Source organism: Salmo trutta, unplaced genomic scaffold (genome assembly GCF_901001165.1).
Source record: "Salmo trutta unplaced genomic scaffold, fSalTru1.1, whole genome shotgun sequence".
Classification (NCBI taxonomy): domain Eukaryota; kingdom Metazoa; phylum Chordata; class Actinopteri; order Salmoniformes; family Salmonidae; genus Salmo; species Salmo trutta.
Window position 1 is genome coordinate 6,825,877 of NW_021822911.1, and position 25,925 is coordinate 6,851,801.

A 25,925-nucleotide genomic window follows, 5' to 3' on the forward strand; every position below is an offset into this window, starting at 1 on the left:
CCCTTTCTTGTTGTTTGCTGATGTCTAATATATCTAATGCAAACCGTGCAGTGTACAAATATATGCGTTAAGGAATTAACCATTCCATTCCATTCTATATGCTTTAGTCTTAAACTCTGTAATGATATACATAGCAGAAGACTGGGCTAGATTTATTTTGTTTCCCACCTTTTATTTTCATAATACTATACTGAATAATACATAGAATAGGGCAAACTGGTCCAGTTATGATGAATACCCTCCCTTTGTGTTGTATGTTAATGTTTAATCAAGTCAAATAAAACATGTTAATCACCCATTGAGTGTTTTTGATTGTTGTTTTACAGACATTACCCTTTTTCCTGAAAGTTCAAATGTTTATTTATTATGTTCAAATGTTTATTAACATATGTGGTGGCTAATTTCTGCATTACCAAATGAGGAGAGTTACAAACTTCACACACCAGTCAGAGCTATACGTAAACTACATCTTTAATAATGAACTTGTTATGGATAGGGGGCAGTATTTTCACGGCCGGATAAAAAACGTACCCGATTTAATCTGATTATTACTCCTGCCCAGAAACTAGAATATGCATATAATTATTAGCTTTGGATAGAAAACACTCCAAAGTTTCTAAAACTGTTTGAATGGTGTCTGTGAGTATAACAGAACTCATTTGGCAGGCCAAAACCTGAGAAGATTCCAAACAGGAAGCGCTCTCTCTGACCATTTCTTGGCCTTCTTGATCATCTCTATCCAAAACAGGGGATCTCTGATGTAACGTGACATTTTCTAACGCTCCCATAGGCTCTCAGAAGGCGCCAGAACGTTGAATGATGACTTTGCAGGCCATAGCTGAAAAACAGTAGCGCATTTGGTAAGTGGTCGATCTGAGAACAATGAGACTGGCACACGCGTGCACGAGACGACTCCATGTTTTCATTTTCAGTCTTTGAACAAAAACAACGACTCCCGGTCGGAATATTATCGCTTTTTTACGAGAAAAATCGCATAGAAATTGATTTTAAACAGCGTTTGACATGCTTCGAAGTACGGTAATGGAATATTTTGACATTTTTTGTCACGAAACGCGCAGGGCGCATCACCCTTTGTTACCCTTCGGATAGTGTCTTGAACGCACAACAAAACGCCGCTATTTGGATATAACTATGGATTATTTGGAACCAAACCAACATTTGTTATTGAAGTAGAAGTCCTGGGAGTGCATTCTGACGAAGAACAGCAAAGGTAATCACATTTTTCTTATAGTAAATCTGAGTTTGGTGAGTACCAAACTTGGTGGGTGTCAAAATAGCTAGCCCGTGATGGCGAGCTATCTACTCAGAATATTGCAAAATGTGCTTTCCCCGAAAAGCTATTTTAAAATCGGACACCGCGATTGCATAAAGGAGTTCTGTATCTATAATTCTTAAAATAATTCTTATGTTTTGGTGAACGTTTATCGTGAGTAATTTAGTAAATTCACCGGAAGTGTTCGGTGGGAATACTAGTTCTGAACGTCACATGCTAATGTAAAAAGCTGGTTTTTGATATAAATATGAACTTGATTGAACAAAACATGCATGTATTGTATAACAAAATGTCCTAGGAGTGTCACCTGATGAAGATCATCAAAGGTTAGTGCTGCATTTAGCTGTGGTTTTATTTTTTGTGACATTATATGCTAGCTTGAAAAATGGGTGTCTGATTATTTCTGGCTGGGTACTCTGCTGACATAATCTAATGTTTTGCTTTCGCTGTAAAGCCTTTTTGAAATCGGACAGTGTGGTTAGATAAAGGAGAGTCTTGTCTTTAAAATGTTGTAAAATAGTCATATGTTTGAAAAATTTAAGTTTTCGGATTTTCTAGGAGTTTGTATTTCGCGCCACACCTATCATTGGATATTGGAGCAGGTGTTCCGCTAGCGGAACGTCTAGATGTAAGAGGTTTTAAGATGCTTTTGCAAAAGCACTTGACTTTCAATGATGCGCTATCTCTAATGAACCATTGAAAAGTGACTACACAAAAGTACAAAGAGCATTTATAGCCAAGATCCACCCCTCTCAACGTACATGACAAACCACAGATCTTAGAAACAGTTCACAAAGGGACCTTATACTTGAGAAAGGAGTATCCCTTAGCCAGATAACATTCGCTATAAATTATCATTCAGTTTGGTCCCTAATGACGAGGTTCTAATCTCGTTCCTGGTACCTCATAGTACAAAAACACCATCACATAAATCAATTGTCAACTCTAGATACTCCCATCTCAAGTAAACCCCCTCTTGACTCCACTCCTGGACAAGCTCACTGAGGGGAGTGACTTGCGCACAGACATTGTGGAGACAAATAATTGGTTTCCCATTAATCACGCCATCTCTTCACATGGTTTAAGAATAGGTAAAGACACATTCACATATGAAGACAATGTTCCATTTTGTCCCCCTCCCTGTCTGATATTCTGCAAAGCAACAGAGATATGTCAAAGACAAGTCTGACCTCTCCCCTCTCTGGGCCCAAGTGACTGAACCCCAGCTAAGGGAAAAGTGCAACTGAAAGACACCAGAGTCCAAAGGGATACTTTCTAATGACAAGTATCTCTCATAAACATATTATGCTAATAAAACATCTTAATTATCTATGTTACCCAACTAATTCTGATTCATCCACCACACATATTCTTCACTGGGCAGAGAGGTGTAACCCTGTTTCAATAGTTATTGACATCTTCTTCACTGGGCAGAGAGGTGTAACCCTGTTTCAATGGTTATTGACATATTCTTCACTGGGCAGAGAGGTGTAACCCTGTTTCAATGGTTATTGACATCTTCTTCACTGGGCAGAGAGGTGTAACCCTGTTTCAAGAGTTATTGACATCTTCTTCACTGGGCAGAGAGGTGTAACCCTGTTTCAGTGTTTATTGACATATTCTTCACTGGGCAGAGAGGTGTAACCCTGTTTCAATGGTTATTGACATATTCTTCACTGGGCAGAGAGGGGGTGGAAACATACATACATACAGAAAAACACATGTGCGCCCTGCAATTACATCTGTGACCCTGTGCATGTGACCAATGAAGCGAAGCCAGTTCAGAAAGGAATCCCATCAGCTGAGATGACACCAATTAGATACTAGCACAATCACGCCTACCTTATTTGGTGGTCTATTTAAGCTGACCAGGTCTGCTCACTCATCCTGCTGCCGCTTGATGCTCCTGCTACTATGCGCTGGCTTCTTGCTCTGCATTGATGCCACTGCTACTATGTACTGGCTTCTTGCTCTGCATTGATGCTCCTGCTACTATCTGCTGGCTTGTTGCTCCCACCACCACCCCAGCCTCTAACTGTTGGGTTCTGTGCTCCTGCTACTATCTGCTGGCTTGTTGCTCCCACCACCACCCCAGCCTCTAACTGTTGGGTTCTGTGCTCCTGCCGGGGGGTTTGGTAGAGTTTATCTCACTCACTGCTTGTAGGTAGTTTTATATAATGATGCTTTGCTTGGGCAGTGAGCTACCCTGAAGGAGCAGAGCCTATATCACAAGCACTGGAATTATTAATTCTTTAATGAATGGTTAAACATATTTCTATGTGCTGTATCCTTTCTGAAATAAACTCTAAACTGAACTAAACTAAATGCAGTGGATACCATCCAAGACAACTATAGTCATTGACATTCAATAGAAGTTGTTCATGAGTTATTTGCTCACCGTTTTACAGCTGCTGTACCATGAAGCTGGGAATGTACTGGTACGCAGCACCTCAGGTCAAAGGCCTTGCTTAAGGGCATGATGAAAGGGCTGGGACAGGTAAAAAAATATTTTTAAGCCTGGAGACAATTGAGACGTGGATTGTGTATGTGTTTCGCCGGGTTAGACCGTCATTGTAAATAAGATTTTTTTCTTACCCGACTTGCCAAGTTAAAAACCTCTTGGGGCTATGTGGGACGCTAGCGTGCCCCCCGTGGTGCACCCTATCAACAGCAGGTGCATTTCAAGAGCGGCAAATTTGAAACCAAATAAATGTCAAAATTCAAATTTTTCAAACATACAACTATCTTACACCCTTTGAAAGATAAACATCTCCTTAATCTAACCACGTTGTCCGATTTCAAAAAGGTTTTACGGCGAAAGCATAAACTTAGATTATGTTAGGAGAGTACATTGACAATAGCTGTGTGTAATGTTTTGTCAATTCAAAGACAGGCGTCACCAAAACCATAAAATCAGCTAAAATTATGCACTAACCTTTTACAATCTCCATCAGATGACACTCCTAGGACATTATGTTAGACAATACATGCATTTTTAGTTCTATCAAGTTCATATTTATATCCAAAAACAGCGTTTTACTATGGCGTTGATGTTCAGGAAATCGTTTCCCTCCAATAACCGGCAGTCAAGTCAGCACAACAAATTAAATAATTAATATTAGAAAACATTGGTAAAATATTATATTGTCATTCAAAGAATTATAGATTTACATCTCTTGAACGCAATCGACTTGCCAGATTTAAAAATAACCTTACTGGGAAATCACACTTTGCAATAATCTGAGCACTGCGCCCAGAAAAATACGCTTTGCGATACAGACTAACCGCCATGTTGGAGAGATCTAAAATCGAAAATACTATGTAAATAATCCATTACCTTTGATTCTCTTCATCAGATGTCACTTCCAGGAATCCCAGGTCCATAACTCAGAATATTGCAAAATGTGCTTTCACCGAAAAGCTATTTTAAAATCGGACATAGCGATTGCATAAAGGAGTTCTGTATCTATAATTCTTAAAATAATTATGTTTTTTGTGAACGTTTATCGTGAGTAATTTAGTAAATTCACCGGAAGTGTTCGGTGGGAATGCTAGTCACATGCTAGTCACATGCTAATGTAAAAAGCTGGTTTTTGATATAAATATGAACTTGATTGAACAAAACATGCATGTATTGTATAACATAATGTCCTAGGTGTGTCATCTGATGAAGATCATCAAAGGTTAGTGCTGCATTTAGCTGTGGTTTTGGTTTTTGTGACATTATATGCTAGCTTGAAAAATGGGTGTGTGATTATTTCTGGCTGGGTACTCTCCTGACATAATCTAATGTTTTGCTTTCGTTGTAAAGCCTTTTTGAAATCGGACAGTGTGGTTAGATAAAGGAGAGTCTTGTCTTTAAAATGGTGTAAAATAGTCATATGTTTGAAAAATGGAAGTTTTCGGATTTTCGAGGAGTTTGTATTTCGCGCCAAGCCCTATCATTGGATATTGGAGTGGTGTTCCGCTAGCGGAACGTCTAGATGTAAGAAGTTAATGGACATTTATGTAAGTCACGTTCTATTAGGTTGAGACTTAGTCTCAAAAGGGAGGACATATTGTTTGAAAATTATATAATTAGTCATGCTATCCCGTGGTTTACTGTTTACAGAATTGTCTCTTATTTTATGAGAGTTTTTTTCTAACCTGATACAAACTTGTCTTTGTAGGACTTGGGCTTATAGCTAAGGTCCGCTTGGGTGCGGCCGCAGCATGTGACATCTCTTGGGTTTAATATCTACAGAAAGTCACATGTATGGATACTTGCAGAAAGGAGCACATTATAGTGTTTGTTGTTGTGAATGCAGTTAAATGGGCTATCAACTTCGTGCTACCTTAACCTCTCTCGGGTATGTGGGACGAAGTCGTCCCACCCTATTCAACAGCCAGTGAGAAATCAGAGCGCCAAATTTAAAACCACAAAATGTCATATTTCAAAGTTCTCAAACATAGGACTATTTTACACCGTTTGATAGATACACTTCTCCTGAATCGATCCACGTTGTCAGATTTAAAAACAGCAAAAGCAAAACATTAGATTATGTTAGGAAAGTACATCAACAAAAATAACCACATAGCCATTTTCTAAGCAACTACCATGCATCACAAAACCCCAAAACACAGCTAAATGAAGCACTAACCTTTGACAATCTTCATCAGATGACACTCCTAGGACATCATGTTACACAATATATGCATTTTTTTGTTCAATAAAGTTCATAGTTATATACACAACTAAAAAAAAGGGAACACAAACAACACAATGTAACTCCAAGTCAATCACACTTCTGTGAAATCAAACTGTCCACTTAGGAAGCACCACTGATTGACAATAAATTTCACATGCTGTTGTGCAAATGGAATAGACAACAGGTGGAAATTATAGGCAATTAGCAAGACACCCCCAATAAAGGAGTGGTTCTGCAGGTGGGGACCACAGACCACTTCTCAGTTCCTATGCTTCCTGGCTGATGTTTTGGTCACTTTTGAATGCTGGCGGTGCTTTCACTCTAGTGGTAGCATGAGACGGAGTCTACAATCCACACAAGTGGCTCAGGTAGTGCAGCTCATCCAGGATGGCACATCAATGCGAGCTGTGGCAAGAAGGTTTGCTGTGTCTGTCAGCGTAGTGTCCAGAGAATGGAGGCGCTATCAGGAGACAAGCCAGTACATCAGGAGACGTGGAGGAGGCCGTAGGAGGGCAACAACCCAGCAGCAGGACCGCTACCTCCGTCTTTGTGCAAGGAGGAGCAGGAGAAGCACTTCCAGAGCCCTGCAAAATGACCTCCAGCAGGCCACAAATGTGCATGTGTCTGCTCAAATGGTCAGAAACAGACTCCATGAGGGTGGTATGAGGGCCCGACGTCCACAGGTGGGGGTTGTGCTTACAGCCCAACACCGTGCAGGACGTTTGGCATTTGCCAGAGAACACCATTATTGGCAAATTCGCCACTGGCGCCCTGTGCTCTTCACAGATGAAAGCAGGTTCACACTGAGCACGTGACAGACGTGACAGAGTCTGGAGACGCCGTGGAAAACGTTCTGCTGCCTGCAACATCCTCCAGCATGACCGCACTGGATGGGACATGTAACAATCTGAGTACTATAGCCTGACTGTCATTAGGTACCGAGATGAGATCCTCAGACCCCTTGTGAGACCATATGCTGGTGCGGTTGGCCCTGGGTTCCTCCTAATGCAAGACAATGCTAGACCTCATGTGGCTGGAGTGTGTCAGCAGTTCCTGCAAGAGGAAGGCATTGATGGTATGGACTGGCCCGCCCATTCCCCAGACCTGAATCGAATTGAGCACATCTGGGACATCATGTCTCGCTCCATCCACCAACGCCACGTTGCACTACAGACTGTCCAGGAGTAGGCGGATGCTTTAGTCCAGGTCTGGGAGGAGATCCCTCAGGAGACCATCCGCCACCTCATCAGGAGCATGCCCAGGCGTTGTGGAGGCCACACACATACTGAGCCTCATTTTGACTTGTTTTAAGGACATTACATCAAAGTTGGATCAGCCTGTAGTGTGGTTTTCCACTTTAATTTTGAGTGTGACTCCAAATCCAGACCTCCATGAGTTGATAAATTGGATTTCCATTGATTATTTTTGTGTGATTTTGTTGTCAGCACATTCAACTATGTAAAGAAAAAAGTATTTAATAAGATTATTTCTTTCATTCAGATCTAGGATGTGTTGTTTAAGTGTTCCCTTTATTTTTTTGAGCAGTATATAAAAACAGCATTTTACATTGGCGCATGATGTTCAGAAAATATTTTGCCTCCAATACCGCCGGTGAATCAGCTCTACAATTTACAAAATTACTATTCGTAAACATTGGTAAAATATAATATTGTCATTCAAAGAATTCTAGATTAACAACTCGTGAATGGAACCGCATTGCCAGATTTCAAAATAACTTTACTGGGAAATCACACTTTGCAACAATCTGAGTACTATGCTCAGAAAAATACGCTAGGCGATACAGACCAGCGCCATCTTGGAACCATCTACAATCATAAATAGTATTCGAAATATTCACTTACCTTTGATAATCTTCATCAGAAGGCACTTCCAGGCATCCCAGGTCCACAACAAATGTTGTTTTGTTCGAAAGTTCATAATTTATGTCGAAATAGCTCCTTGTTGTTTCCACGTTCTGTAAGCTACTCCAAATGTACGAAGCGCGCGGAACATGTCGCCACAAAAAGTACAATAAAATCTATTTACGTTCGTTCAAACATGTCAAACGTTGTATAGCATAAATCCTTAGGGCCTTTTCAATCAGAACTTCAATAATATTCAAAGCGGACGATTGCATTGTCTTATAAAACATTTCGGATCAAAACATTCCCCACATGCACGCGCGCCATAGTAGTAATGGCCATCCGCTTGTGACCAAGTTTCCAGGCTTCTCGTTCGGTCTGTTTTTACCGGAGAAGACTCAAACCACTTTGTAAAGGCTGTTGACATCTCGTGGAAGCCTTAGGAAGTGCTAAATGAGTAACCAGTCCCTGTCTGTTTCATAGGCAAAGGCTTGAAAGTGATTCCACACATCAGATTTCCACTTCCTGTTAGGATTTGTCTCAGGATTTTGACTGCCATATGAGTTCTGTTATACTTACAGACACCATTCAAACAGTTTTAGAAACTTCAGAGTGTTTTCTATCCAAATCGACTAATAATATGCATATTCTAAATGGCCCGAGTAGTAGGCCATTTAATTTGGGTACGTTTTTCATCCGGCCGTGAAAATACTGCCCCCTACCCTAGAGAAGTTAAGTCTGCACAGACAACTAATTACCTTTTATACACTATATGCTGACTGCCACATATACAAAGGATGTGCTTGTTTATAAAAGCGTTGAACCGGCACTGGTCGTTGAGCTTCTCAACTATGCACTGTTGAGTGGATAGTTGATTCTCCGTTTTAGCTAATCTTATAATAAAGTGTTGTTTGAAATAATCTGCAGTCTTTCTTCCTTTGATTAGATATTCCACAACACGTTGCATCAACCAATGGTTCCATGCCACGTCTTGGACTGTGCAGTCAGGCACCAGATTGTTATAACATATGATGTGGTAAGCTGATACGTAAAACATCTATCCAGGTGTTGAAAGATCTGGCAGGAGTCCGCAACGTCTGAGCAGAGGAACTCGCCCAACCTGTTATTGATGCTGTGTTCATATCAAGTAGGAAGCTCAGAAAATACTACTTGTAAACTGGGAGCAATGAGTTGTGTGCCTTCATGTATTTTGAACTAGTTGAGAACACATTGGATATTGGCAAACAAGCTGCATCAACCATAAACTGAAAGTACAGCTGTCATGCTGCTTAATACATTATAGTGTTCAACAACCATATTGATAGACTGTTTTTATAAATATTGTTTTGTTGTTTCATTTAGCTAATGACAATGCTGTTATGGAGGTAATGTCTTCAGTATGAGAAGTTAGAGTTCAGCATGTGGGAGAAGTCAGAGCTCAGAGATGATAGACAAGTCTCCCACTAATAACCAGGTGGAGGGGCGTTCCAGTGGATTGATAGATGAGTCTCCCACTAATAACCAGGTGGAGGGGCGTTCCAGTGGATTGATAGATGAGTCTCCCACTAATAACCAGTTAGAGGAGCGTCCAGTGGATTGATAGATGAGTCTCCCACTAATAACCAGTTAGAGGGTTGTTCCAGTGGATTGATAGATGAGTCTCCCACTAATAACCAGTTAGAGGAGCATCCAGTGGATTGATAGATGAGTCTCCCACTAATAACCAGATAGAGGGGCGTTCCAGTGGATTGATAGATGAGTTTCCCACTAATAACCAGTTAGAGGGGCGTTCCAGTGGATTGATAGATGAGTCTCCCACTAATAACCAGTTAGAGGGGCGTTCCAGTGGATTGATAGATGAGTCTCCCACTAATAACCAGGTGGAGGGGCGTTCCAGTGGATTGATAGATGAGTTTCCCACTAATAACCAGGTGGAGGGGCGTTCCAGTGGATTGATAGATGAGTTTCCCACTAATAACCAGGTGGAGGGGCGTTCCAGTGGATTGATAGATGAGTCTCCCACTAATAACCAGGTGGAGGGGTGTTCCAGTGGATTGATAGATGAGTTTCCCACTAATAACCAGTTAGAGGGGCGTTCCAGTGGACTGATAGATGAGTTTCCCACTAATAACCAGGTGGAGGGGCGTTCCAGTGGATTGATAGATGAGTCTCCCACTAATAACCAGGTGGAGGGGCGTTCCAGTGGATTGATAGATGAGTTTCCCACTAATAACCAGTTAGAGGGGCGTTCCAGGCATCCAGTGGATTTATGTCTAACTTTTTTCATCCCAACTGACATGAGAGAAGTTAGGAAGCCACCATGTTACTTTGACCTGTCTTGAGTTTTCAGATGAGTCCAGATAAAGGAGAGGAGGCCACTTCAGATTGTTGTGATGCACCCATCGTCCTGTTCTCTCAGCATCATACAGTAGTAACAACAGAATGATTAGTGTCCTGTTCTCTCAGCATCATACAGTAGTAACAACATAGAATGATTAGTGTCCTGTTCTCTCAGTATCATACAGTAGTAACAACATAGAATGATTAGTGTCATGTTCTCTCAGTATCATACAGTAGTAACAACAGAATGATTAGTGTCCTGTTCTCTCAGTATCATACAGTAGTAACAACAGAATGATTAGTGTCCTGTTCTCTCAGTATCATACAGTAGTAACAACAGAATGATTAGTGTCCTGTTCTCTCAGTATCATACAGTAGTAACAACAGAATGATTAGTGTCCTGTTCTCTCAGTATCATACAGTAGTAACAACAGAATGATTAGTGTCCTGGTCTCTCAGTATCATACAGTAGTAACAACAGAATGATTAGTGTCCTGTTCTCTCAGTATCATACAGTAGTAACAACATAGAATGATTAGTGTCCTGTTCTCTCAGTATCATACAGTAGTAACAACATAGAATGATTAGTGTCCTGTTCTCTCAGTATCATACAGTAGTAACAACATAGAATGATTAGTGTCCTGTTCTCTCAGTATCATACAGTAGTAACAACACAGAATGATTAGTGTCTGATCATAAGGTGTAACGTAAACGCAGAGAGTCAGGAAGCAAGTGCAGTTAGTGAGTTTAATGTTGAGGAACATGGACCGATACAAAACAAGAGAAGTGTTTAAAATAGAAACATAACCAGTACTGACTGATGGGAGATAACAACAGAGTGTCTAACATAGAAACATAACCAGTACAGCCTGATGGGAGATAACAACAGTGTCTAACATAGAAACATAACCAGTACTGCCTGATGGGAGATAACAACAGTGTCTAACATAGAAACATGACCAGTACTGACTGATGGGAGATAACAACAGAGTGTCTAACATAGAAACATAACCAGTACTGACTGATGGGAGATAACAACAGAGTGTCTAACATAGAAACATAACTAGTACTGACTGATGGGAGATAACAACAGAGTGTCTAACATAGAAACATAACCAGTACTGACTGATGGGAGATAACAACAGAGTGTCTAACATAGAAACATAACTAGTACTGACTGATGGGAGATAACAACAGAGTGTCTAACATAGAAACATAACCAGTACTGACTGATGGGAGATAACAACAGAGTGTCTAACATAGAAACATAACCAGTACTGACTGATGGGAGATAACAACAGAGTGTCTAACATAGAAACATAACTAGTACTGACTGATGGGAGATAACAACAGAGTGTCTAACATAGAAACATAACCAGTACTGACTGATGGGAGATAACAACAGTGTCTAACATAGAAACATAACTAGTACTGACTGATGGGAGATAACAACAGAGTGTCTAACATAGAAACATAACCAGTACTGACTGATGGGAGATAACAACAGTGTCTAACATAGAAACATAACTAGTACTGACTGATGGGAGATAACAACAGAGTGTCTAACATAGAAACATAACCAGTACTGCCTGATGGGAGATAACAACAGAGTGTCTAACATAGAAACATAACTAGTACTGACTGATGGGAGATAACAACAGAGTGTCTAACATAGAAACATAACCAGTACTGCCTGATGGGAGATAACAACAGAGTGTCTAACATAGAGACATAACCAGTACAGCCTTCTTCCATCTATTACTGTACTGCCATATTGTGATCAATATTAAAACATTTCCACCTCTCTTCTTCCATCTATTCCTGTGCTGCCATTGTAAGGGGTGCGTAACTCGTGCCAGGGAAGTCAGACGCAGGAGAGCAGAACTTGGTAATAGCCGGAGAGGTTTAATATATAAAAATACCGGCGTACAAAAACAACAAACACATACGTACAAAACCCGTCGCGCACCAGTAAAACAAGTGCACAGGCACATACAATTGTCACGATTCCGTACGGCAGGAGGAAAAGGCAGAGTCAAAAGCAGGAGACGTAGTCCAGTAGTGCCGTAGAACGGTATATTTATTGCACCGAAAAAAACACTCGGCGTAATAAGAGGGCATCGGGTGTGCCCAGAGACCACACGGGAACACAGTAAACCCCGAGAAAACAAAGATACGCACGGGGCGCAGCCCGGCAAATATAACATTCCTCTAGCGAGAATCCGCTGTGGAAAAATTTGCAAAAACACAGAACGTTCACAGACCTGCCCGCTGACGAATAAACAATCCCGCACAAAACACAAACCAAAAGGAACAAACTAAATACCCCCCCTACTAATTACAGAAAAGGAAACAGGTGCGGACTTAAACAGACAAAACACAACGAACACAGAACATAGATCGGTGGCAGCTAGTAGACCGGCGACGACGACCGCCGAGCGCCGCCCGGCCGAGGAGGGGCACAATTTTCTTTGGATACTGTGACAACAATAAACAATTCCCAAAAGGACATGGGGGAGTATTAAAACATTTCCACCTCTCTTCTTCCATCTATTACTGTACTGTCATATTGTGATCAGTATTAAAACATTTCCACCTCTCTTCTTCCATCTATTACTGTACTGTCATATTGTGATCAATATTAAAACATTTCCACCTCTCTTCTTCCATCTATTACTGTACTGTCATATTGTGATCAATATTAAAACATTTCCACCTCTCTTCTTCCATCTATTACTGTACTGTCATATTGTGATCAGTATTAAAACATTTCCACCTCTCTTCTTCCATCTATTACTGTACTGTCATATTGTGATCAGTATTAAAACATTTCCACCTCTCTTCTTCCATCTATTACTGTACTGTCATATTGTGATCAGTATTAAAACATTTCCACCTCTCTTCTTCCATCTATTACTGTCCTGTCATATTGTGATCAGTATTAAAACATTTCCACCTCTCTTCTTCCTTCTATTACTGTACTGTCATATTCTGATCAATATTAAAACATTTACACCTCTCTTCTTCCATCTGGTTGATGAACCTTTATTAGTCACATCAGTCACATCATTTCATTCAGTTGAATTGAGTTCATACAGAAACCAGATTGTTGTGTTAAGAATGTGACAAATAAATATTCTACAATATTTACAAACACCAAGAAGCCCAATAACAACCAGATCAGTGATGTGTAAATGAAACCAGTTTTTACAACACAGTGTGGTGATTCATTCTATTAATGACTATTAACTTAGGTGGTGTATAATCATGAATATTTAGATATAATAATAACATTTTATCTCATGACTAAAGAGATATTCCACATTGTTGCTCCAGTGTGTCTTACTGAACATGACCCTGATTAGAGTGAAACATCACATTGTGTTTGACAGAGACACTGAGGTGTCATACCAAAGCCTAAACCCTGGATAGAGGGGCTCAGTGAATGTGGAGGTGAATGTGATCAGGTGGGTCAGTGTGTCAGAGGAGGCTCTATAGAAGGACAGAGTGCCGGCTGGCCAGTCCAGATACACTCCTACTCTGTGGGAGCTGGAGGAGGGGACGTCTATGGTAGTGGGATTATTATTGTGCCAAACCGTGTAACTGTTGTCAGAGCAGTCCAGACTCCAGGACTTGTCATTGTATCCAAGACAACAGTCATTAACCCCTCCTCTCCTGCTGATTCCTTTATATGTCACTCCTATGTAAGCCCCTCTCCCACTCCACTCTGCCTCCCAGTAACAGCGCCCAGTCAGACCCTCTCTACACAGCACCTGTTCACAGTCCTCAAATCTCTCTGGGTGATCAGGATACGGCTGCTCCTCTCTCCTACATGTCACCTTTCTGTTCTCCTCAGACAGAGAGAGGAGTCTGTTTACTGTGTTTGGGTCCAGTGTGAGATCACAGACATCTGATGGATGAAACCAGGTATATCACAAATCATCTTCATACTACATCAGAATGTTAATGTTTCTAGGTATTAAAAGACAAAGGAAAGGTTATCTAAGATGGTTATCTAGATGAAGCCATATATTATACAGTATAGTATATGGAGCCATACATTATATAGTAAATGGAGCCAGTCTAATTAGTGTAACCACACATACATAGATCACTTAACAAGCTCTGAAAAATGATCTTTCTTTGAATCAACTTGAAATTAGACTGAGTAATAACAGGATAATTCTGAACATTAGTCAACACTCACATTTTCTAAGCCATGGTTTGATTGTTAACACTCCATCAGGTTTCACACTGGAAGGGGAGCAGGAGAACAGAGAGTAAATGCTCTCTCTCTCTCTCTCTCTCTCTCTCTCTCTCTCTCTCTCTCTCTCTCTCTCTCTCTCTCTCTCTCTCTCTCTCTCTCTCTCTCTCTCTCTCTCTCTCTCTCTCTCTCTCTCTCTCTCTCTCTCTCTCTCTCTCTCTCTCTCTCTCTCTCTCTCTCTCTCTCTCTCTCTCTCTCTCTCTCTCTCTCTCTCTCTCTCTCTCTCTCTCTCTCAGCATATCACATTTTCCATGTGGTGGTAAGTAAAATGTCTGGTTTACAGTACATTTAAATTAACATACAGTACCTAACCTGATAACTATCAATTATGATACCTAACCTGTTAACTATCAATTATGATTCCTAACCTGTTAACTATCAATTATGATACCTAACCTGATAACTATCAATTATGATACCTAACCTGATAACTATCAATTATGATTCCTAACCTGTTAACTATCAATTATGATACCTAACCTGATAACTATCAATTATGATACCTAACCTGATAACTATCAATTATGATACCTAACCTGATAACTATCAATTATGATTCCTAACCTGTTAACTATCAATTATGATACCTAACCTGATAACTATCAATTATGATACCTAACCTGTTAACTATCAATTATGATACCTAACCTGATAACTATCAATTATGATACCTAACCTGATAACTATCAATTATGATACCTAACCTGATAACTATCAATTATGATACCTAACCTGATAACTATCAATTATGATACCTAACCTGTTAACTATCAATTATGATACCTAACCTGATAACTATCAATTATGATACCTAACCTGTTAACTATCAATTATGATACCTAACCTGATAACTATCAATTATGATACCTAACCTGATAACTATCAATTCTGATACCTAACCTGTTAACTATCAATTCTGATACCTAACCTGTTAACTATCAATTATGATACCTAACCTGTTAACTATCAATTATGATACCTAACCTGATAACTATCAATTATGATACCTAACCTGATAACTATCAATTATGATACCTAACCTGTTAACTATCAATTCTGATACCTAACCTGTTAACTATCAATTATCATAACAAACCCAAACGCAGAAAAATGTCTTACAGTATGTCACTCATCAACAGATCGACACATGTACATACTTGAGTTTCTCCAGTCTGCAGTGTGGATCCTCCAGTCCAGCAGAGAGCAGTCTGACTCCTGAGTCTCCTGGGTGATTGTAGCTCAGGTCCAGCTCTCTCAGGTGTGAGGGGTTTGACCTCAGAGCTGAGACCAGAGAAGCACAGCCTTCCTCTGTAACTAAACAGCCTGACAGCCTGCAAAGAGTACAATTATTTTGAAAAGAAAGAGTGGCAGCTGTATACTGTATATTTTGCAACTTTCAGAAATAGTTTCCTGTCCCCTGCCAAATCCATCCGTACATGGATTGATCTTCACAATATCTTATGTAGAGCTTGAGAAAATGTTACACATTTTCAAAAAGTTAATGGCTTCATATACTATACTGTACAATGTATGGCTCCATATACTACACTGTATAATGTATGGCTCCATACACTGTATAACGTATGGCTCCATATACTATACCGCTTAATGTATGGCTCCATATACTATACTGTATAATGTATGTCTCCATATACTATATAATGTATGGCTCCATATACTATACTGTATAATGTCTGGCTCCATACACTATATAATGTGTGGCTACATATACTATACTGTATAATGTATGGCTCCATATACTATATAATGTATGGCTCCATATATTATACTGTATAATGTATGGCTCCATATAGTATAAAATGTATGGCTCCATATACTATACTGTATAATGTCTGGCTCCATACACTATATAATGTATGGCTACATATACTATACTGTATAATGTATGGCTCCATATAGTAAAAAATGTATGGCTCCATATACTATATTGTATAATGTATGGCTCCATATATTATACTGTATTATGTATGGCACCATATACTATACTACATAATGTATGGCTCCATATACTCTACTGCATAATGTATGGCTCCATATACTATACTGCATAATGTATGGCTCCATATACTATATAATGTATGGCTTCATATACTATATAATGTATGGCTTCATATATTATACTGCATAATGCATGGCTCCATATACTATACTGCATAATGTATGGCTTCATATACTATATAATGTATGGCTTCATATACTCTACTGTATAATGTATGGCTCCATATAATATATAATGTATGGCTTCATATAATCTACTGTATAATGTATGGCTTCATATACTATATAATGTATGGCTTCATATACTATACTGTATAATGTATGGCTCCATATACTATACTGTATAATGTATGTCTCCATATACTATATAATGTATGGCTCCATATACTATACTGTATAATGTCTGGCTCCATACACTATATAATGTATGGCTACATATACTATACTGTATAATGTATGGCTCCATATACTATATAATGTATGGCTCCATATAATATACTGTATAATGTATGGCTCCATATAGTAAAAAATGTATGGCTCCATATACTATATTGTATAATGTATGGCTCCATATATTATACTGTATTATGTATGGCTCCATATACTATACTACATAATGTATGGCTCCATATACTCTACTGCATAATGTATGGCTCCATATACTATACTGCATAATGTATGGCTCCATATACTATATAATGTATGGCTTCATATACTATATAATGTATGGCTTCATATATTATACTGCATAATGCATGGCTCCATATACTATACTGCATAATGTATGGCTTCATATACTATATAATGTATGGCTTCATATACTCTACTGTATAATGTATGGCTCCATATACTATATAATGTATGGCTTCATATAATCTACTGTATAATGTATGGCTTCATATACTATATAATGTATGGCTTCATATACTATACTGTATAATGTATGGCTCCATATACTTTACTGCATAATGTATGGTTCCATATACTATACTGCATAATGTATGGCTCCATATACTATACTGCATAATGTATGGCTCCATATACTTTACTGCATAATGTTTTGCTACATATACTATACTGCATAATGTATGGCTCCATATACTATACTGCATACTGTATGGCTCCATATACTATACTGCATAATGTATGGCTCTATATACTATACTGCATAATGTATGGCTCCATATGCTATATAATGTATGGCTTCATATACTACATAATGTATGGCTTCATATACTATATAATGTATGGCTTCATATACTGTATTGCATAATGTATGGCTCCATATACTATATAATGTATGGCTTCATATACTGCATAATGTATGGCTCCATATACTATACTGCATAATGTATGGCTCCATATACTGTCAGTCAAAGGTCAGATGGTGAGGTATCAAATTGTCATTGTATTGTGTATTTAGGCCCTTTGTTAACATGTGGATCTGGTGAAAAGTTATCACTTGTTGACCAACTACAGGAATACTGACCTCAGAGTCTCCAGTTTACAATGGGGATTCCCAAGTCCAGCAGAGAGCAGCTTCACTCCTGAATCCTTCAGGTCATTGTTACTCAGGTCCAGCTCTCTCAGGTGTGAGGGGTTTGACCTCAGAGCTGAGACCAGAGAAGCACAGCCTTCCTCTGTGACTCCACAGAGTGACAACCTGTAAAGAGTTTAACATGATATTAATCACACTGCAACTATTTGGCAGTGAATAGAGAGATTGGTAGCTGTATATATTTATATTTAGTGGGGTCGTGAATTATTAATAAAGATGAGTAAAAAATACTATAAAATAAAAAACATACAAATACAGAACTACATAAACTACATGACCAAAAGTATGTGGACACCTGCTCGTCAAACATCTCATTCCAAAGCATGGGAAATAATATGGAGTGCCCCCCCCTTGCTGCTATAACAGCCTCCACTCTTCTGGGAAGGCTTTCCACTAGATGTTGGAACATTGCTGCAGGGACTTGCTTCCATTCAGTCACAAGAGCATTAGGGAGGTCGGGCACTGATGATGGGTGATTAGGCCTGGCTCGCAGTCGGCGTTCCAATTCATCCCAAAGGTGGTCGATGGGGTTGATGTCAGAGTTCTGTGCAGGCCAGTCAAGTTCTTCCACACCGATCTCGACAAACTATTTCTTTGTGCGCGGGGACATTGTCATGCTGAAACAGGAAAGGGGCTTCCCCAAACTGTTGCCACAAAGTTGGAAGCACAGAATCGTCTAGAATGTCATTGTATACTTCAGCATTAAGATTTCCCTTCACTGGAACTAAGGGTCTAGCCTCAAACATGAAAAACAGTCCCAGACCATTGTTCCTCTTCCATCAAACTTTACAGATGTCATTGTCCATTCGGGGCGGGTAGCATTCTCCTGGCAACCACCAAACCAGTCCAATGCTGGCGAGCTTTACACCACTCCAGCCAACACGTGGCATTGTGCATGGTGATCTTAAGCTTGTGTGCGGCTGCTTGGCCATGGAAACCCATTTCATAAAGCTCCTGACAAACAGTTATTGTGCTGACGTTCCTTCCAGAGGCAGTTTGGAACCTGGTAGTGAGTGTTGCAACCGAGGACAGACGATTTTTACACGCTATGCGCTTCAGCATTCGGCAGTTACGTTCTGTGAGCTTGTGTGGCCTACCACTTTGCGGCTGAGTCATTGTTGCATCTAGACATTTCCACTTCACAATAACAGCACTTACAGTTGACCGGGGCAGCTTTCGCAGGGTAGAAATTAGACGAACTGACTTGTTGGAAAGGTGGCATCCTATGACGTTGCCACGTTGAAAGTCACTGAGTTCTTCAGTAAGGCCATTCTACTGCCAATGTTTCTTTATGGAGATTGCATGGCAGTGTGTTCGATTTTATACACCTGTCAGCAACGGGTGTGGCTGTAAAAGCCAAATCCACTAATTTGAAGTTGTGTCCATATACTTTTGTATAGATAGTGTATATTGTATGCTACATATTTGTTTTACAAATGACATTATTTTATACTAATACAGTTGCTCTGAGAAATAGATTTAATTTAACAAGTAACAAAAAAAGATAGAGGTGAACGTTTTTGGATCCCCTGTTTTCATCCCACCAAAACAACTCTTACACTAAAAGGGCGTTATCATAATTTTAACAATTTCATAATTTCATTCCAACCTCATAGTGTGGAAATATATAGGAAATACAGGTAAATCATGTTTTTGACTGCATTGGGCCTTTAAAATGCATTCTCTCTACAAGCAATCTCTCATTCATATAAAATATTGTAATTGTCATGTAATCTAGTTTGTCTATACGTAAGAACAATCACAATGAACGGTTTAACTTAATAAAGGCATGTTTACTGCTAACTTGACATGGTTTCATATTACAAGAAACATATCAGAGAGGTGCCCACTGGCCCTCATTAGCATATGGCCAATCAGATGATGTTATGCAAATAACAAATAACACCAGAGTAATGATAATGAATACATTTTCTTCCAAACGTCTCTGCCAATAACAGCTAGTTTTCAGTTTTTCCCTCCCCACTCAGACCACTCCCAGACAGTCCTAGCTAAATTATTCCTTGAGAAATTGCTCTTTGCGAAGAAGCTATTTTTTGTTTATTTTTACAATTTAAATTGAAAACAATCACAGTAAGGTACTTCTTACCCAGAGATTTGTATTTATTTATTTTTATTTAACCTGTGTTGAACTAGGTAAGTTAGTTAAGAACAAATTCTTATTTACAATGACGGCATAGGAACAGTGGGTTTACTGCCTTGTTCAGGGGCAGAACAACAGATTTGTACCTTGTCAGCTCGGGGATTCGATCTATTGAGATAAAAATGGCTGCATTGGACCTTTAAAACTGTAGAGTTTAAGCACAGTCTACATATACTGAGGTATCAGATTTACATTGCATTGAGTATAATACTGAGTTTCTTAACACTCAGATCTGGTGAACAGTTATCTCTTAATGACCAAACACAGGAACACTGATGTCATGACGTTGGCCTGTGGGTAAGGTTTATGACCCCCCCCATAAATACCTTTCTCCCTTCCCTCTCTCTCTGACTCTACTGAAGGACTCTTGAATAGCCTTTGTTAAACATAGAGAGTCTGGGAACATCAAACAAGTGGGGGGAAAGGAACCATATTTCGGTAATAGAACCAGTTGAAAATATGCGTTGGTACTTAACTTGTTATGGATAGGGGGCAGTATTTTCACGGCCGGATAAAAAACGTACCCGATTTAATCTGATTATTACTCCTGCCCAGAAACTAGAATATGCATATAATTATTAGCTTTGGATAGAAAACACTCCAAAGTTTCTAAAACTGTTTGAATGGTGTCTGTGAGTATAACAGAACTCATTTGGCAGGCCAAAACCTGAGAAGATTCCAAACAGGAAGCGCTCTCTCTGACCATTTCATGGCCTTATTGATCATCTCTAACAAAAACAGGGGATCTCTGGCATGACGTGACACTTCCTACGGCTCCCATAGGCTCTCAGAACCCGGGAAAAAGCTGAATGACGTAATTCCAAGCCCTGGCTGAAACACATTAGCACTTTTGCCAAGTGGTCTATCAGCGGACAATGGGACTCAGGCTCGTGCACGAGACGACCCCATGTTTTTATTCTTTCGTCTTTGAACGGATAAAACGACTCCCGGTCGGAATATTATCGCTTTTTTTACGAGAAAAATAGCATAAAAATTGATTTTAAACAACGGTTGACATGCTTCGAAGTACGGTAATGGAATATTTAGACACTCCTAGGACATTATGTTATACAATACATGCATGTTTTGTTCAATCAAGTTCATATTTATATCAAAAAACAGCTTTTTACATTAGCATGTGACTAGCATGTGACTAGCATTCCCACCGAACACTTCCGGTGAATTTACTAAATTACTCACGATAAACGTTCACAAAAAACATAACAATTATTTTAAGAATTATAGATACAGAACTCCTCTATGCACTCGCTATGTCCGATTTTAAAATAGCTTTTCGGTGAAAGCACATTTGCAATATTCTCAGTAGATAGCCCGGCATCACAGGGCTAGCTATTTAGACACCCAGCAAGTTTAGCCCTCACCAAAGTCAGATTTACTATAAGAAAAATGTTACTACCTTTGCTGTCTTCGTCAGAATGCACTCCCAGGACTTCTACTTCAATAACAAATGTTGGTTTGGTCCCAAATAATCCATAGTTATATCCAAATTGCGGCGTTTGTTCGTGCGTTCAAGACACTATCCGAATGGTATAGAAGGGTGACGAGCACGACGCATTCGTGACAAAAAAATTCTAAATATTCCATTACTGTACTTCGAAGCATGTCAACCGCTGTTTAAAATAAATTTTTATGCAATTTTTCTCGTAAAAAAGCGATAATATTCCGACCGGGAGTGGTGGTTTTCGTTCAAAGAGAGAGAAAATAAAAACATCTCGTGCCCTCGTGCACGAGCCCCAGTCTGATGGTCCTCTGACAGGCCACTATCCAAAAGCGCTAATGTGTTTCAGGCAGGGGCTGCCTCGATATCATTCAGCTTTTTCCCGGGTTCTGAGAGCCTATGGAAGCCGTAGGAAGTGTCACGTTACAGCAAAGATCCTCAGTCTTCAATAAAAAGAGCCAAGATGAACAAGAACTTGTCAGACAGGCTCTTCCTGTAAGGACTCTTCTCAGGTTTTTGCCTGCCATATGAGTTCTGTTATACTCACAGACACCATTCAAACAGTTTTAGAAACTTTAGGGTGTTTTCTATCCAAAGCCAATAATTATATGCATATTCTAGTTACTGGGCAGGAGTAGTAATCAGATTAAATCGGGTACGTTTTTTATCCGGCCGTGAAAATACTGCCCCCTATCCCCAACAGGTTAATTGCAGAGAAAGGATTTTATAGAGTAGCATGTCATATCACTTAATCCGGCATAGCCAAAGACACGACACTGACCTGAGAGTCTCCAGTTTACAGTGGGGATTCCCCACTCCAGCAGAGAGCAGCTTCACTCCTGAATCCTTCAGGTCATTGTTACTCAGATCCAGCTCTCTCAGATATGAGGAGTTTGAGCTGAGAACTGAGGCCAAAACTTCACAGGATGTGTCTGTGAGTTTACAACCAGTGAGTCTGCCAACACAGAGTTAATACCATGAGAGACAGGTTGTGTTATAATCCATGATGTAGTGGTAAAAAAGTGGTGGGTGTTGGGTAAACGCTGATTGCTGTTAACAGAGAATAAAGTAAAGCTCCCCATATACTTCAATACATTTTCCCACAAAAGATGCGTAAATGCTCATGCAAAATGAAAAAGATGTGTAAACTGCATTTACTTGCGTTTACCCTCCACTGATTATAATGCTATGCTTAGCTTACACTATTACCCAGACACAACTAATGTGTAGACTGTGCATACATGGCTCATTGTTTTCTCTAATTGTTTTTTATATAAACATTTCTTCAAGAGTTTTCAGCTGATAGAAAATCAAGTCAGCCAATAACCTTGTTTTTATCCAACCATTTGTATTCAAGTAAAGTACATTTCTGATAAAACAGTAATGAAATGCTAGATGGAAATAGCATCCCACTGGGCAAAAACTGATTGATCAATGGGATGACATTGAATCAACGTTGAAAACTGAATGGATTCGCAAAAAGTCATCAAAGTAAGGGCATTTTGTATTTTTTTAACCCAACGTTTAACCTAAATCCAATAACATGGTGACATTTGTTATTCATTTCATGTTGAATTTACGGTTAGTTGAGAACTCAGCTAAATGTAAATCAAAACTAGATATTGAACTGGCGCCAATGCCCAGTGGGATATTTGTCGTAAATTTTCCTAAATGTCAACAAAATAATTTACTCTAGACAGGAGTGGATAATGTTTGCCAGTAAAATAGCACATGGGACCAGTAGTGGACACGCTTTGTTGCGCAAATGTTGCTAGAATCAGGGGTGCAACTTTCACTGGGGTACGGGGGGGACATTTCCCCCTACATTCTGAAATTGCATTTTTGTACCCCCCCAGTTTTATCATTGGAATGGGGTTAAAAACGAGGCAACAGTGTGCTTTAGGACCATGCGGACACCTCTGAGTTGTCGGGTAGGCTGTTTGGAGTGTTAATCCAAATGGATTATACCCCTCCCCCCAACACTTCCAAAACCAAAGTTGCGCCCCTGGCTTGAATAACCATCATGTCGAAATAAACTGCAGCCACATTAACTCACACTAGGACTTGGAAAATCATGCAGTTTATTAGGCTACAGATTAAATAAATTATGATTAACTTCACAGGTTTGTGAAAGTGCACAGTGATGAACTTGATCTAAAAAAATTATCTCATCATGAACCCTCTGCACTGTATCTGCCAGTCGTTGGCTAGAGTGCATGTGACCAGACAAGTGGGAAAATGTTCTGATATCGCTAGACTTTGTGGCAAAACCATCGACAGAAACTCATAGAAACTCAAATAACTTCTGTTTTTTATTTGGTAAATGAAAAATTATAGGTGCATTTTTCTAGGGAAAGCAAATTGGTCGACTAGATTGTGAAGAAAATATTATTCCCAATAGTACCAAACTCTAAACTAAAGAGCTATCCCAGCAACCCCTGCTGTTTAAACCCAAAGCCACAGCACCCGCTATCCGCTAGTCATTAAATTAAGGTGACAAACTCTTATTAGAAACACATGGATTTTCTCACCAAATTAAAAACCGTAAGCTTCACTGTCTAAACACATATGGTGTGGACTATGTGTGCCTGGTAAACACATGTGGATCTGGTGAACAGTTATCACTTGTTGACCAACTACAGGAATACTGACCTCAGAGTCTCCAGTCTGCAGTGGGGATTCCCCAGTCCAGCAGAGATCAGCTTCACTCCTGAATCCTTCAGGTCATTGTTACTCAGGTCCAGCTCTCTCAGATATGAGGAGTTTGAGCTGAGAACTGAGGCCAAAACTTCACAGGATGTGTCTGTGAGTTTACAGCCATTGAGTCTGTCAACATAGAATAAATACCATGAGAGACAGGTTGTAATAAAATGTTATGCTTAGCTTCCCCTGCTTACACTGTTACACCTGCCCGACTAATATGTCCCCAGTGCATTGCTTTCTGATCAGTTTGTATTATATTATGTTCAAGAGTTTCAGCTATTAAAAATACTGCTGCTCCCACATACAGTAAGTTTGAGTACTTACAGAGCCTTTCTGCGGCACCTCACAGCTGGGAGCAGTCTCCTACGACCCTCCTGTGTTGTCTTGTATTCTTTTAGGTCAAACACATCCAGAACCTCCTCTGATATCTGCAGCATGTAGGCCAGCGCTGAACACTGAGCAAGTGTGAGGTTTATCGATCTTTTCTCTGACCTCAAGTACTCTTGGATTTCCTCCTGTACTGAATGTTCTTTCATCTCTATCAGACAGTGGAAGAGATTAATCCACCTCTCAGGGGAGATGTTCTTCCTCTGCATCACCTTAAGGATCGGATTGTTTTCTGGACGCTCTCTGGACTGCTTTCTGTCTGTGTCACCAGACCTCGTAGGAGTTTCTGATTGGACTCCACTGACATGCCATGAAGGAAGCGGACAAAAAGGTCCAGGTGTCCATTCTTACTCTCCAAGGCTTTATCCACGGTACTCTTCAGCAGCTCATGCAAGGTTAGCTCTTCAGACTTTCTCTTGAAGAAGGGCTTCAGTGCATCCATGTTCTTGCTTGTGTAACAATGGTACATGTAGACAGCTGAGAGAAACTCCTGAATGCTTAGATGTACAAAGCAGTACACCACTCTCTGAAATAACACAGACTCTTCTTTAAAGATGTGTGTGCACACTCCTGAGTACAGTGATGCTTCTTTGACATCAATGCCGCACACGTTCAGGTCTTCTTCATAGAACATGAGATTACCCTTCTCCAGATTTTCAAACGCCAGCTTCCCCAGCTTCAAAAGAACTTCCTTATGTGACTCCATGAGCTCCTCTTGATCCATCTCATCTCTTCCATGATACTTCTGGTTCTTCAGGCTGGTCTGAATGAGCACGAAGAGTGTGAACATCTCAGTCAGAGTCGTGGGCATCTCTTCTCTCTTATGTTTCAACATGTGTTCAAGGACTATTGCAGAAATCCAACAGAAGACTGGAATGTGGCACATGATGTGGAGGCTCCTTGATGTCTTTATGTGTGAGATGATTCTGCTGGCCAGGTCCTCATCACTGAATCTCTTCCTGAAGTACTCCTCCTTCTGTGGGTCATTGAACCCTCGTACCTCTGTCACCTGGTCAACACACTGAGGGGGGATCTGATTAGTTGCTGCTGGTCGGGACGTTATCCAGAGGAGAGCAGAGGGAAGCAGATTTCCCTTGATGAGGTTTGTCAGCAGAACATCTACAGATGATGTCTGGGTGACATCAGACACATTTTCATTGTGCTGGAAATCCAATGGAAGTCTGCTTTCA

At 39.9% G+C, this 25,925-nt stretch overlaps 1 long non-coding RNA gene and 1 pseudogene across 1 annotated transcript; both read right to left on the reverse strand.

The window, feature by feature from the left end:
• Positions 1 to 11,933: 11,933 nt before the first annotated feature.
• Positions 11,934 to 12,899, reverse strand: LOC115186793 (uncharacterized). The gene is made up of 2 exons (XR_003875913.1): positions 12,841 to 12,899; positions 11,934 to 11,985 (listed from the first exon to the last, which is right to left on the reverse strand). It is a non-coding gene; the product is annotated as an uncharacterized LOC115186793 (long non-coding RNA).
• A 306-nt stretch (positions 12,900 to 13,205) lies between these two features.
• Positions 13,206 to 25,925, reverse strand: part of LOC115186792 (NLR family CARD domain-containing protein 3-like) — a 17,093-nt pseudogene continuing 4,373 nt past the window's right edge.